At 34.2% G+C, this 13410-nt stretch overlaps 2 non-coding genes across 2 annotated transcripts; both read left to right on the top strand.

The window, feature by feature from the left end:
• The first annotated feature begins 10309 nt into the window (after nt 1-10309).
• Trnag-ucc (transfer RNA glycine (anticodon UCC)) lies at nt 10310-10381 on the top strand. Its single transcript has one exon. It is a non-coding gene; the product is annotated as a tRNA-Gly (tRNA).
• Nucleotides 10382-12084: 1703 nt separating this feature from the next.
• Trnag-ucc (transfer RNA glycine (anticodon UCC)) lies at nt 12085-12156 on the top strand. The gene has a single exon. It is a non-coding gene; the product is annotated as a tRNA-Gly (tRNA).
• The last annotated feature ends 1254 nt before the right edge of the window (nt 12157-13410 follow it).

Below are 13410 nucleotides of genomic sequence, written 5' to 3'. Positions count from 1 at the left end.
CTTCTCATCCCCAGGACTCACTGATCCTTCAATGTCAGTCTCTTCAGGTCCATAACCAAACCCTTTGGGGAATGACCCTACATATGTGTCTGCTTGATCGTCCACAAAGGACATTTTTACTGTTCAGCTGTTCATGTGATTCTCTATATTCAGCAGAGAATTACTGTAACTTTATTTAGATATCTTGATAGTTTTCAAGAGATCGTGTTTTTCTTTCCTCATCATGTGACTTACGATCTAAAATCTAAATCTATCACTTCCCATATATCTAAATATTCAGTACTTTTATTTACGGCACAATTGTGATTTAAGATAATTAGGGTACTCAAGTATCACAGGGTTACTAACTTATGTAAGAAAGCGGTTAGCCTAAAAATAAATATAAAATTTTCCTCCGGAATTTAAAAAAAAAATTTTTTCAATTTTTTTGTTTTTTACATAAAATTATCTGTATACTTGAAGATTTAAAAAAAAAGGTTGCCAATATTTTAAACTTTGCCAATCGTCGTTGACGGCGTATCGTTAGAATTTCAACAATAAAAATGTTTTTGTTTTCTTATATGGTAAAAATGTTTATTTAAATTAGACAAAAATATTCTTATTTCTAAATTGTGCAACAAAACTTTATTTTTTGTTTAAAAGGAAAACACTTAGTCTTATACATTTTATATGAGCTTTATACTTTCCGAAGCATTATTAAAAATATTATCGAGAATACATTTTAGCTTCCCTTTAAGATGGTTATATTTTAACATGGGAGATAATACATTTATTCGAAGTTAGGCAATCATTGAACTCATTCGTTGTGTTGTCAGGAAAATACCCCTTATGCTAAAGACAATTTACCTCGCTCAGTTAGATGGATGTGATGTTTTATGGTCTCATTAGCAGATATTTTAAGAAATCATTTATGTCCCTATTAGAAATTATTACAATTTTATTGTCTGTTTTATTTTCATTTTGTTACAAAGACGGCTTATTTACGAGTATATGTTACGAATGGTTTTTTAATAGAATTTTTTGGTTTACCTATCAAAATATTGTTGATTTAAATTTTAATACTAAGGAAATATAAACTACATTATCTTTTTTTTTTAATTCAGTGCCTTATTTTATTCAAGTCGCATGTTTTACTTTTTTAAATGATTGTTATGATAGGTCTATTACATTTTAAAAGCTTTAATGTGTTCAGTTCTATGCCCAGCCGCCTTTAGCTTCCTTATCGTGAGTCAGGTACCCATTAGAGCTGGTTGGACTCAGGGGCTTTCCACTGACTTGTGACACCAAAAAGTCAATCTTCAAATCAATCACCGTCGATTAAACCGCTGTCCAATCGAAATTTTAAATAAGTCTAAGTTGGTGCATGTATCGGCGTCGGTGGTGTAAAGGTCAGCGTGGTTGCTTTCCAAGCAGTCGATCCGGGTTCGATTCCCGGCTGACGCAATTATATATTTTTTTTTTACTTTATTTCTTGTTTTAGAAAACTTTTTTTTTTTAAATCGTAATAGAAATTAATTAGAATACTTTATTTTTACAGAGTTTAGACAGGATTTTGGAAAACATACCGATGTATTAAGAAAAATTCAACGTAAGTGTGAGGGCGTTTGAAGGCTGAAGTGTGACGTCATTTTTTGTGACGGAGGCAGGTAAAAATCGTCCAAAAAGATTAATGTCATTTATAGATGACATATAAAAGAAATAAAAATGTTTATTATTTAATCACTATTAACAAATGATTATACATCTGCGTTGTAATCTGTTTTTCTTCTAGTTGTATATCGGCGTCGGTGGTGTAAAGGTCAGCATGGTTGCCTTCCATGCAGTCGATCCGGGTGCGATTCCCGGATGATGCATGCATGTTTTTTTTTAAACAACATCTTGTGATAAATCAAGTTTAAAATGTAACTATAAACCATTCTCCCCCCCCCCCCCCCCCCCAACACCATTTCTGAAAACTTGGAGTTACATCACAAGTCTTTTGAATGAAATACACCAATGAAGAATATTATTAGCCTTTTTAGAACTTGATGTTGAAAACTGAAGCGTGAACAATAATTTATTAGTAAATGAAACAGTTGCTGATTTAATTTTGTTATTGTTCATTGTGTACATAAAACATCGCGTACAAAACAACCCAAATCATGTTAAAAAAACGTGTAATACTGTTTAGTTTAGAAACATAAATATCTACGTACATCATTTAACTATAACAAATGCAGTTTTCTGAACAAGTTTATCTTTTGCAATGTAGAGCAGTGGTTCTTAACCTGAGTTCGATCGAAACCCAAGTGTTCGGTGAATGCGCTTATGGAACTGGTACCTCCAAAAAGGTTAAGAACCACTGTTCTAGAATGTGTATATAGATGGTTGCTACACCATCTTTTAAAGCTGATTAGAAGTTGATTAAATGTACTCAGGAGGTTATTGATGTAGGGTAATGATAGCTGTTTACTTTTATGCCACTTCTTTCAACAGTTTTGTAATGTTTTGTATTTTTTGTCAAGTAAAAATAATACAAACTCGAGACCGTTGGGATAGCGGTCAAGCGCTCTACCACCAAACCATGCCATCCCATAACATCAAGTGTTGGCTTGTCTATGATAGGTGTGAGAACTACTCCATTATCATCATCATCATCATCATCATTATCATCATCATTATCATCATCATTATTATCATCATCATCATCATCATTATCATCATCATCATCATCATTATCATCATCATCATCATCATCATCATCATCATCATCATTATCATCATTATCATCATCATCATTATCATCATTATCATCATCATTATTATTATCATCATCATTATCATTATCATCATCATCATTATCATCATCATCATCATCATCATCATTATTATCATCATCATCATCATCATCCCTGAGGCCCCTTGTGGAAAATGGACACATTTATATCTCTCCATCTCAGTAGGTTTTAGGGCGATTCCTCCAAGTTTGGTCCATAACATTTCGGCTACTTCTGCTTCACTGACAACTGATCTTTTCAAACTACTCCATTAGTTTATACAATGCTACCTCTACACCACCGACATTCAATGAGTTCAATTTCTAATGCGTGAATTCGGGACTACAGCTTTCAGATGATTTGTTTGATCACCAAAATAAATGCAATAATGGGAAATGGGAAATTAGATATTTTAATCAACATATGTTTTTATTTAAAAGAGAAAGTTTGTTTTACATTCTTATTTTCATTGCATGCTAAAAGCTTGTTGTTATAAAGTTTTTTATAATGGTTATTTAACTAGAATCTAGTAATGTTATTAAAATGAATTGAGATGTGCTTTATTTGTAGTGGCTGTTTGCTTGAAGAAAAAAGAGAATTGGTGACTATTAGAAAACTCAGAAGAACGCAATCAAGGCGTATCGTTAAACTTTAAACAATAAAAATGTAATAAAACAACATCGTTTTTGTTTTCTTATATGGTCAATCTGTTTATTGATGTTAGACAAAATGTTCTAATTACTAACTGAACAACATAACTTTTTTTATTACCTAATAAAGAAAACACTTAGACTTATAAACTTTATATAAGCTTTATAGTTCCCGAAGTATTAATTAAAATACTAACAAGAATACATTTTAGCTTCCCTTTAACATCGTTACACACTAACATGGGAGATAATAAATTTATTCGTGGTAAGGCAATCATTGAAATTATTCGTTGTGTTGTCAAGGAAAATATCGCCTACACCAGGGGTCGGCAACCTTTTGTAGCGGAAGAGCCAAAAGTTACAATTTTCAAAATTTTCCTGGTTTTAAAGAGCCACTAACATTTTTTTTATTTCAAATATTTTATTTTTTTATTAAGAATATTAGTATTTGTTCAAGGAGCTGAAGAGCCGCATCTTGATAAAGCAGGTTGCCGACCCCTGGCCTACACTCAAGACAATTAACCCATCTCAGATGGGCGCAGAGGCTTAGCGAGGGGGGGGGGGGGGGACGGGGAGTGCGGACCGCACCGGTTGACACCATTTAGGTGGGTGACACCAAGGCAAAAAATAGCAAAATATATATTTAAAAAAATGATAATTCCACTTAATTAAGTGATTAATTAGAATGTTAAATAGTCTTTTAAGAGGTGCAAATCGAAAGCTTGAGGTTGGGGTGCAAATTGAAAATTGCAAGTTTGTCCCCGGGAAGGGTCGCTACGCCTCTGGGGGTGACACCATTAAGTTCCGCACCGGGTGACACCGACCTCGCTACGCCACTGGATGGGGGAGATGTCTTATGGTCTCGATCTCAGATATTTTGAGAAATCATTTACGTCCGTACCAGAAATTATTATAAATTATTATACAAAGACGGCTTATTTATGAGTATATGTTACGTATGGTTTTTAAATAAAAATATTGTTGATTTAAATTGTAATACAAAGGAAATAAATATACGATAGTATTTAAATTCAGTGCATTGTTTTAATTAAGTCGTATGTTTTGCTCTTTAAAATGTTGGTTATGATAGGCCTATTAAATTTTAAAAGATTTACATTTGGTAAATATGTCCTCTTTAGATCAAACGATCCATTGGGCAGATGAAGTAGAGTTCATATGTTTCTTGACCTCGGCATATGAAGGGATAATGTGGTTAGCACTATACCCAGCTGCCTTTACTTTCCCTAATGTGAGTTACCCACCAGAACTGGGTGGACTCAGGGTGTTCCACTGTCTTTGACCCGGATTCGAACACGAGACTTTCTGGTTAGTAGTCTAGTGCCCTACCTCTAGGCAGGTGTATAAAAAACAAATCTTTGCTTTTTTTAGCCTAAATCGAAATAATGAAAGATCCCAATTGAATCCCGTTACATTTTAAACATTTGTTTAAAGACTTAGTTTTTAAAATTCCTGACTCACTAATAAAACACAAAGTATTTTTTTCTGTTGAAGACAATTAATAATAGGATATCCCTTTCTCATTCTTCACAGTTTTTAAATTATTTTTTTTTTGTTATCTTTTTAGTTTAAACCCTTGTATCTCATGATAACAACCTCACTGCTAAAACGTGTTAAATGCACGGACATACGTGAAGTCGCTCAAGACGTTTGACTAAGCTTGTCAACTTTTAATGTAAACATCATATAGTGAGTTTAGTAAATAATTGGCAATTAATTAAGTAAATCTCTTGGATTACTGCTATTTTGCCAAAGGAATAATCTGTACTCAGTGCACTGAGTTAACGCTTTTTTTTTGTATCGTCTGAAATTCCATTGGGCAGATGAAGTAGAGTTCATATGTTTCTTGACCTCGGCATATGAAGGGATAATGTGGTTAGCACTATACCCAGCTGCCTTTACTTTCCCTAATGTGAGTTACCCACCAGAACTGGGTGGACTCAGGGTGTTCCACTGTCTTTGACCCGGATTCGAACACGAGACTTTCTGGTTAGTAGTCTAGTGCCCTACCTCTAGGCAGGTGTATAAAAAACAAATCTTTGCTTTTTTTAGCCTAAATCGAAATAATGAAAGATCCCAATTGAATCCCGTTACATTTTAAACATTTGTTTAAAGACTTAGTTTTTAAAATTCCTGACTCACTAATAAAACACAAAGTATTTTTTTCTGTTGAAGACAATTAATAATAGGATATCCCTTTCTCATTCTTCACAGTTTTTAAATTATTTTTTTTTTGTTATCTTTTTAGTTTAAACCCTTGTATCTCATGATAACAACCTCACTGCTAAAACGTGTTAAATGCACGGACATACGTGAAGTCGCTCAAGACGTTTGACTAAGCTTGTCAACTTTTAATGTAAACATCATATAGTGAGTTTAGTAAATAATTGGCAATTAATTAAGTAAATCTCTTGGATTACTGCTATTTTGCCAAAGGAATAATCTGTACTCAGTGCACTGAGTTAACGCTTTTTTTTTTGTATCGTCTGAAATTCTATTGTTTTCGATATTTAAGTAAAACTTTATTTTTTTAAGCTAAAACAATCAAACAAAAATATAAGCATATCCAGAAAATCATTCAATGAGATTAGCTAAATAACTTTATGATTAGATAGGCCTACTGCATTCGAAAACGACAGATGTAAAATTTTACCAATTATAGGGGAGGGAAATAATACTTTTTTGAGCTACGCAGTTTTTCCGCGGTTGTTTCCCCTAGACTGTAAAACTAAAGAAAGTATTTTAAGAGAATAAATTCTTTTAGTTAACGTAACAAAGCGTTGAGCCAGTAAAATAAAGTGGGTTTCCTTTTTCAAAGGCACATGGTAATAAATATATTTCTTTTTTTTTTTAAATTTAAATTTACATTTCAAATGAAAACAAATTCAACAACTATATAAATCAATGCATTAAATAATCAATAAATGCATCAATAAATACCAGGTACGGCCCGCAACACCCCCCCCCCCCCCTCCACCCAATCGGTGGTGTAAAGGTTAGCATGGTTGCCTTCCAAGCAGTCGATCTGCTGACGCATTTATTTTTTAAACTGCATAGATATTAGCTCCAAAAGATTCCAATATTTCTTTTATAAATGAAAATTTCCAGCATTCACTGAAATACAATACGTAAGTTCAAATATTGATAAACAGGTTTATCGGAAAGATTTTTATTTAGAATTTTCAAATGACGAATTTCTTCCAGCATGTTTAGGCATTCTAATTTCAGGCCCTAATAAGCCAAAACAGAATTTAGTTTTACATTATTTTTATATCGGATAAAAGTTGGCTTAAATTAGTTCTTAATAAACAGGATAAATTAAAAAAATTAAAACAATTGACAATTATTCAGGCACGGTCTAAGTGTGATTGGCAGGTTGTGTAGTCGTGTACTAGGTTAAAGTGTTATTATAAACGTGTTTATATTTGTTACTTTACTGTTCTTGTTGATAAAATAAGGTGCGATATTTTTGTTGTGGCTGTTGACTTCTAGTTTTTAAAAAAAAATGTTTTAGATGTACAATCCGGAAAGTCTTAATACATATAAAGGCGTTAATTTATTGCGATAAAAATGCAATAAAACAACGCGTTTTTGTTTTCGTATGTAGTCACCTTGTTTATTGATTTAAAAAAATTCTCCAATTACTAAATCAAACAACCAAACATTGTTTTTTGTTAATAAACAAAACACACTTCTATAAAATAGAAATTTCCAGTTGAACTCCCCGCCCCCCCCCCCCTCCCAGGACTGTGACTATAAATGGGTCAATATCCGAATCAATCACAAATTAATCACTATCCGATTTGAATTTGAATGAAATTGATCGGTGGTGTAAAGGTCAGCATGAATGCCTTTCAAGCAGTCGATCCGGGTTCGATTCCCGGCTGACGCAAATCCATTTTTCTATTTTTTTTACTTTATTTCTTGTTTTTTAAAACTTTTGTTATTTTAAAAAATCGCAATAGAAATTTGTTAGAATACTTTATGTTGACAGGGTTCAGACAGGATTTTGGAAAACATAACGATGTATTAAGTAAAAATTCAACTGTAATTGTGAGGGCGTTTGTAGGCTGAAGTGTGACGTCATTTTTTTGTGACGGAGGGCAGGTCCAAAACGCCTTCACCCAACTTCCCTCCCCCCCCCCCCTCATCTGGCCCATCCCATAATGTGACGTCACGCTGATGCTTACAACTCCACCCCTGCAGAGTTTATTTTCTTAATAAATAGATTTCTTTCTGAAATATTAACTGAGCTACGACAACAATGAATATATTATGATGCAGAATTTCTATATTACCAAAATAGTTTTTAAAAAATCGACCTATTTATTGAGAATCAGTTTCATATATTACTTAATAAAATGAGAAATCCCCCCCCCCCCCTTCCCCCCGCCTTGAAATGTGCCGTAGTTTACTGATATTTTCAGTGGTGTTTAAAATACGTCATTGTTCGAATAAATCACTTAGTTAACTATTTCCAGTTGTTCAATGGCTCTGGTCTGTAGTCGTACGTACACTTCAGCTAGACTTCAAGGTGTGTGACGTCAATTGAAGGTAAGAATACTCAATCACCGTCAACAATTGATCAGAAGGTTGTATTCCCAAATCTGTGCATTATAAATTATCTTCTCCCATATTGAGTGTTGTGGTGTAAAGGTCAGCCTGGGGTCTTCCAAGCAGTCGACCCGGGTTCGATTCCCGGCTGACAAACTGTTTTTTAATAAAATGTTTGATTACCAAAAAAAATGCAATAATGGGAAATGGGAAATTACATATTTCAGCGACATATGCTTTTTATGAAATAGAGAAAGATTGTTTTAATTTCTTATTTTCATTGCATGTACAAAGTTTGTTATTAATTTATTAGTTATGTTTTTAAAAAGAAGTGCGATTGTTTCGTTGTAGCTTTTAACTTGTAGTCTAAAAAAAGTATCAGCTGCTCATTCAGTAAGTTGTACGGAACATCTGACAAGGCGTATCGTGTTAATTTATAAGGATAAAAATGCAATAAAACAACGAGTTTTTGTTTTCATATGTAGTCACGTTGTTTACTTATTTAAAAAAAAAATACTCGAATTACTAAATCAAACAACCAATCATTGTTTTTGTTAATACAATAAACACTTATAAACTTTATATAAGCATTGTACTTCCCGAAGTATTAATTAATATATAACGAGAAAATATTTCTAGTTTCCCTTTAATGCGGTTATATTTAAATATGGGAGATAATTGATTGCACTTAGGCAATCATTGAAATTATTCGTTGTGTTGTCAGGAAAATATCCCCTATACTAAAGACAGTTTACCTAGCTCAGGTTGTTACATCAGAAGGGTTAGATGAGGGAGAAATTATTTACGTCCCTATCAAAAATTATTATAATTTTATTGTCTATATGTTTGTATTCATTTTGTAACAAAGACGGCTTATTTACGATTATAAGTTTCGAGCCGACCTGCGGCGTATCATATGCCGCTATTTAGTTGTTTTATTTTCTACTTTTCAGTAATCCATAATTTTTTAATTTGACAGTAGCAATGCTGCCACTGAAAATATTTGCTTTAAAACACGATCAGTAGGTTGTTAAGGACGATAACCCCCCGCCACCCTCCTTTCCCCCAACCCCTACCCTACCCCCCCCCGGGAAAGCAGCCTCCACTTAGTTACCTCCCCTAAGTTTAAAATCGTTTAAAACTAAATTATAAGCCCCTAATAGCCGTTAATAAACCCGGCTCTACGATTGTCTACCAATTATCTCTGACAGTGGCGTAGCGAGGTCGGGTGTTACCCGGTGCGGCACTTAATGGTGTCACCACCACAGAGGCGTAGCGACCCTTCCCGGGGACAAACTTTCAAATTTTCGATTTGCACCCCCCCCCTCAAACTTTTGATTTGCACCCCCCCCCTCATACTTTCGATAATGGTGTCACCTGGTGCACTCCGCACCCCCCTCGCTACGCCTCTGATCTCTGATAAATGGCAACACTTTGTCACTATATCCCACTCCACTTCCTCCTCTTCCCCCCACCCCCTCCACCCCATTGTGATGTGGTTTATGGATGACCTTATACATGGCAATATTCAGATTCCTCAAATTCATTGTTTTTGTGGCAATAGTTGACTTCTAGAAAGTTGAAATTCCCAGTTGAAGTTTCTCCCCCTCCCCCCCCCCCTCCCAGGAGTGTGACTACAAATAGGTCAATATTCGAAGCAAACAGTGTCAAAATAATCACAATCCGATTTGAATTTTAATCAAATTGAGCTAAGTTATGTATCGGCGTCGGTGGTGTAAAGTTCAGCATGGTTGCCTTCCAGGCAGTAGATCCGGGTTCGATTCCCGGCTGACGTACTTTTTATTTATTTTTACACCTGTTACCAACTAAGTCTTTTATTGTAAATTTTAAATTACCTAAAAAACAACAACAAGCAAGAACCTTCACTCTATTATCATAAAGGCCTATAGTCCCAAAACTCCTTCCCCCAACTTCCCCCCCCCTCCCATCCCATCATGCTTATCCCATAATGTGACGTCATGCTGATGTATACAACTCCACCCCTGCAGAATTTATTTTCTTAATAAATTGATTTCTTTCTGAAATATTGACTGAGCTCCGACAACATTGAGTATATTATGATGCAGAATTTCTTTATTACAAAAATAGTTTTTAAAAAATCGACCAACATATTGAGAATCAGATTCATACATTACTTTATGATTTGAGAAATTTTCCGCCAGCCCCTCCGCCCGCCATGAAATGTGACGTGGTTTATTGACGACGTAAATGCTCAAATCAATCACTGTCAACGACTGATTATAATGTTGTATGTCTATAGCTACTGATTGGTTTTCCTATAAGTCAAAGGGAGGCCACACTTTAATATAGGCGTCGGTGGTGTAAAGGTTAGCATGGTTGCCTTCCAAGCAGTCGATCCGGGTTCGATTCCCGGCTGACGCATAGTATTTTTTAAATTTACCTCCCTATTCCCCACTACTGAGATGTGGTTTTTGGTTGACCCCAAACAGGTCAATAGAAATCATCGTTTTTACGTCTGGAAGTGTCAATGGTTGTTTTTCAAGAACTTGATATTTTCAGTATTGTATTGACGTCGTCATTGTGTAAATCAATCACTTTGGTAACACAGTAAAGTTCTATTTCTAGCTGTTCAATGGCTCTAGTCTGTAGTCGTACGTACACTTCAGCTAGACTTCAAGGCGTGTGACGACAATTGAAGGTAAGAATACTCAATCACCGTCAACAAATGATCAGAAGGTTGTATTCCCGAATTTGCGCATTAGAAATTATCTTTTCCCATAGTGTCGTGGTGTGAAGGTCAGCATGGGGTTTTCCAAGCAGTCGATCCGGGTTCGATTCCCGGCTGACGAACTGTTTTTTTTAATAAAATGTTTGATTACCAAAATAAAGGCTATAATGGGAAATGGAAAAATACATATTTTAGTATAATAAGCTTTTATTAAAAGGAGAAAGTGTGTTTTATTTTCTTATTTACATTGCATGCACAAAGTTTGTTATTAATTTACTAGTTATGTTAAAAATAATAAAGAGCGATTGTTTTGTTGTAGCTGTTGGCTTGTAGAATTTAAAAAAAAATTATTAGCTGCGTATTTAGTGTGCAGTATGAAACATCTGATAAGGTGTATCGTGTTAATCTATAAGGATAAAAACGCAATAAAACAATGCGTTTTTGTTTTCATATGTAGTCACGTTGTTTTTTAATTTTAATAAAAAAAATACTCCAATTACTAAATCAAACAACTAAACATTGTTCATTGTCAATAAAGTAAAAATTTATAAACATTATACAAGCATTGTACTTCCCAAAGTATTAATTAATATATTAACGAGAATATATTTTTAGTTTCCCTTTATGCGGTTAAATTTTAATATGGGAGATAATTGATAGCACTTAGGCAATCATTGAAATTATTCGTTGTGTTGTCAGGAATATATCCCCTACATTAAAGACAATTTAACTAGCTCAGGTTGTTACATCAGAAGGGTTAGATGGGGGAGAAATTATTTACTTCCCTATCAGAAATTATGATAATTGTATTGTCTATATGTTTATATTCCTTTTGTAACAAAGACGGCTTATTTACGATTATAAGTTTCGAGCCGACCTGCGGCGTATCATATGCCGCTATTTAGTTGTTTCATTTTCTACTTTACAGTAATTCATAATTTTTAATTTGACAGTACTAATGCTACCATTGAAAATATTTGCTTTAAAACACGATCAGTAGGTTGTTAAGGACGATACCCCCCCCCCGCCACCCTCCTTTCCCCCAACCCCTACCGTAAACCCCCCACCCCCTTTAAACTTTATTTACATGTCATTGACTCCACAACCCGTATCAGTCTTACTTGTTTTATGTTTTATCCAATAATTTGTCAAATTTTTGACCTGTCTAATTTTATCAAAAGTGTTAGACTGGAATCTTGAGAGGAAGAGGAAAGTAGACAGGTCATTGTTTTGGTGTCAATAGTAGACGTCTTAAAAATTGAAATTTCCAGTTGAATTTTCTCTCCCTCTTCTCCCAGGAGGGTGCCTATAAACAGGTCAAAATTCGCATCAATCCCTGTCAAATTAATCACTATCCGATTAGAATTTGAATGAAATTGATTGGTTTATAGTATCGGCGTCGGTGGTGTAAAGGTCAGCATGGTTGCCTTCCAAGCAGTCGATCCGGGTTCGATTCCCGGCTGACGCACTATTTTTTTAATTTTTACGCCTATTACCTATTAAGTCTTCTATGGTAAATTTTAAATTACCTAAAAAAAAAAAGCAAGAACCTTCACTATATTAACACAAAGCCCTATAGTCCCAAAACGCCTTCCCCCAACTTCCCCCCCCTCCCATCCCATCATGCTTATCCCATAATGTGACGTCACGCTGATGCTTACAACTCCACCCCTGCAGAGTTTATTTTCTTAATAAATTGATTTCTTTCTGAAATATTGACTGAGCTCCGACATTATTGAGTATATTATGATGTAGAATTTCTAGATTAAAAAAAAAAGGTTTTTAAAAAAATCGACCTATTTATTGAGAATCAGTTTCATATATTACTTAATAAAATTAGAAATCCCCCCCCCCCTTCCCCCCGCCTTGAAATGTGCCGTAGTTTACTGATATTTTCAGTGGTGTTTAAACTACGTCATTGTTCGAATAAATCACTTAGTTAACTATTTCCAGTTGTTCAATGGCTCTGGTCTGTAGTCGTACGTACACTTCAGCTAGACTTCAAGGTGTGTGACGTCAATTGAAGGTAAGAATACTCAATCACCGTCAACAAATGATCAGAAGGTTGTATTCCCAAATTTGTGCATTATAAATTATCTTTTCCCATATTGAGTGTCGTGGTGTAAAGGTCAGCATGTGGTCTTCCAAGCAATCGATCCGGGTTCGATTCCCGGCTGGCGAACTGTTTTTTAATAAAATGTTTGATTACCAAAAAAAATGCAATAATGGGAAATGGGAAAATACATATCTTAGCAACATAAGCTTTTATTAAAAAGGGAAAGTTTGTTTTAATTTCTTATTTTCATTGCATGTACAAAGTTCGTTATTAATATGCTAGTTATTTTAATAAAAAAAGTGCGATTGTTTTTTAGTGGCTGTTGACTTGTAGTTTTAAAAATTTTTTTAGCTACCTTTTGAGTTTACCCTTTATAACACCTACGAAGGCGAATCGTGATTATTCATAACGTTAAAAGTGCAATAAAACAAGTGTTTTTTGTTTTCATATGTAATCACGTTCTTTATTAATTAAAAAACAAAATACTCCAACTACTAAATCAAACAACCAACCATTGTTTTTGTTAATACAATAAACACTTATAAACTTTATATAAACATTGTACTTCCCGAAGTAATAATTAATATATTAACGAGATTATATTTCTACTTTCCCTTTATCGTAGTGATATTTTAATATGGGAGATAATTGATTGCACTTAGTTAG

The sequence above is a fragment of the Physella acuta genome, unplaced genomic scaffold (genome assembly GCF_028476545.2).
Source record: "Physella acuta isolate Inbredline_101_S28 unplaced genomic scaffold, ASM2847654v3 ptg000699l, whole genome shotgun sequence".
Classification (NCBI taxonomy): Eukaryota; Metazoa; Mollusca; class Gastropoda; family Physidae; genus Physella; species Physella acuta.
Note: the sequence above shows the minus strand (reverse complement) of the source record. Positions and strands in the feature narration are given on the sequence as shown.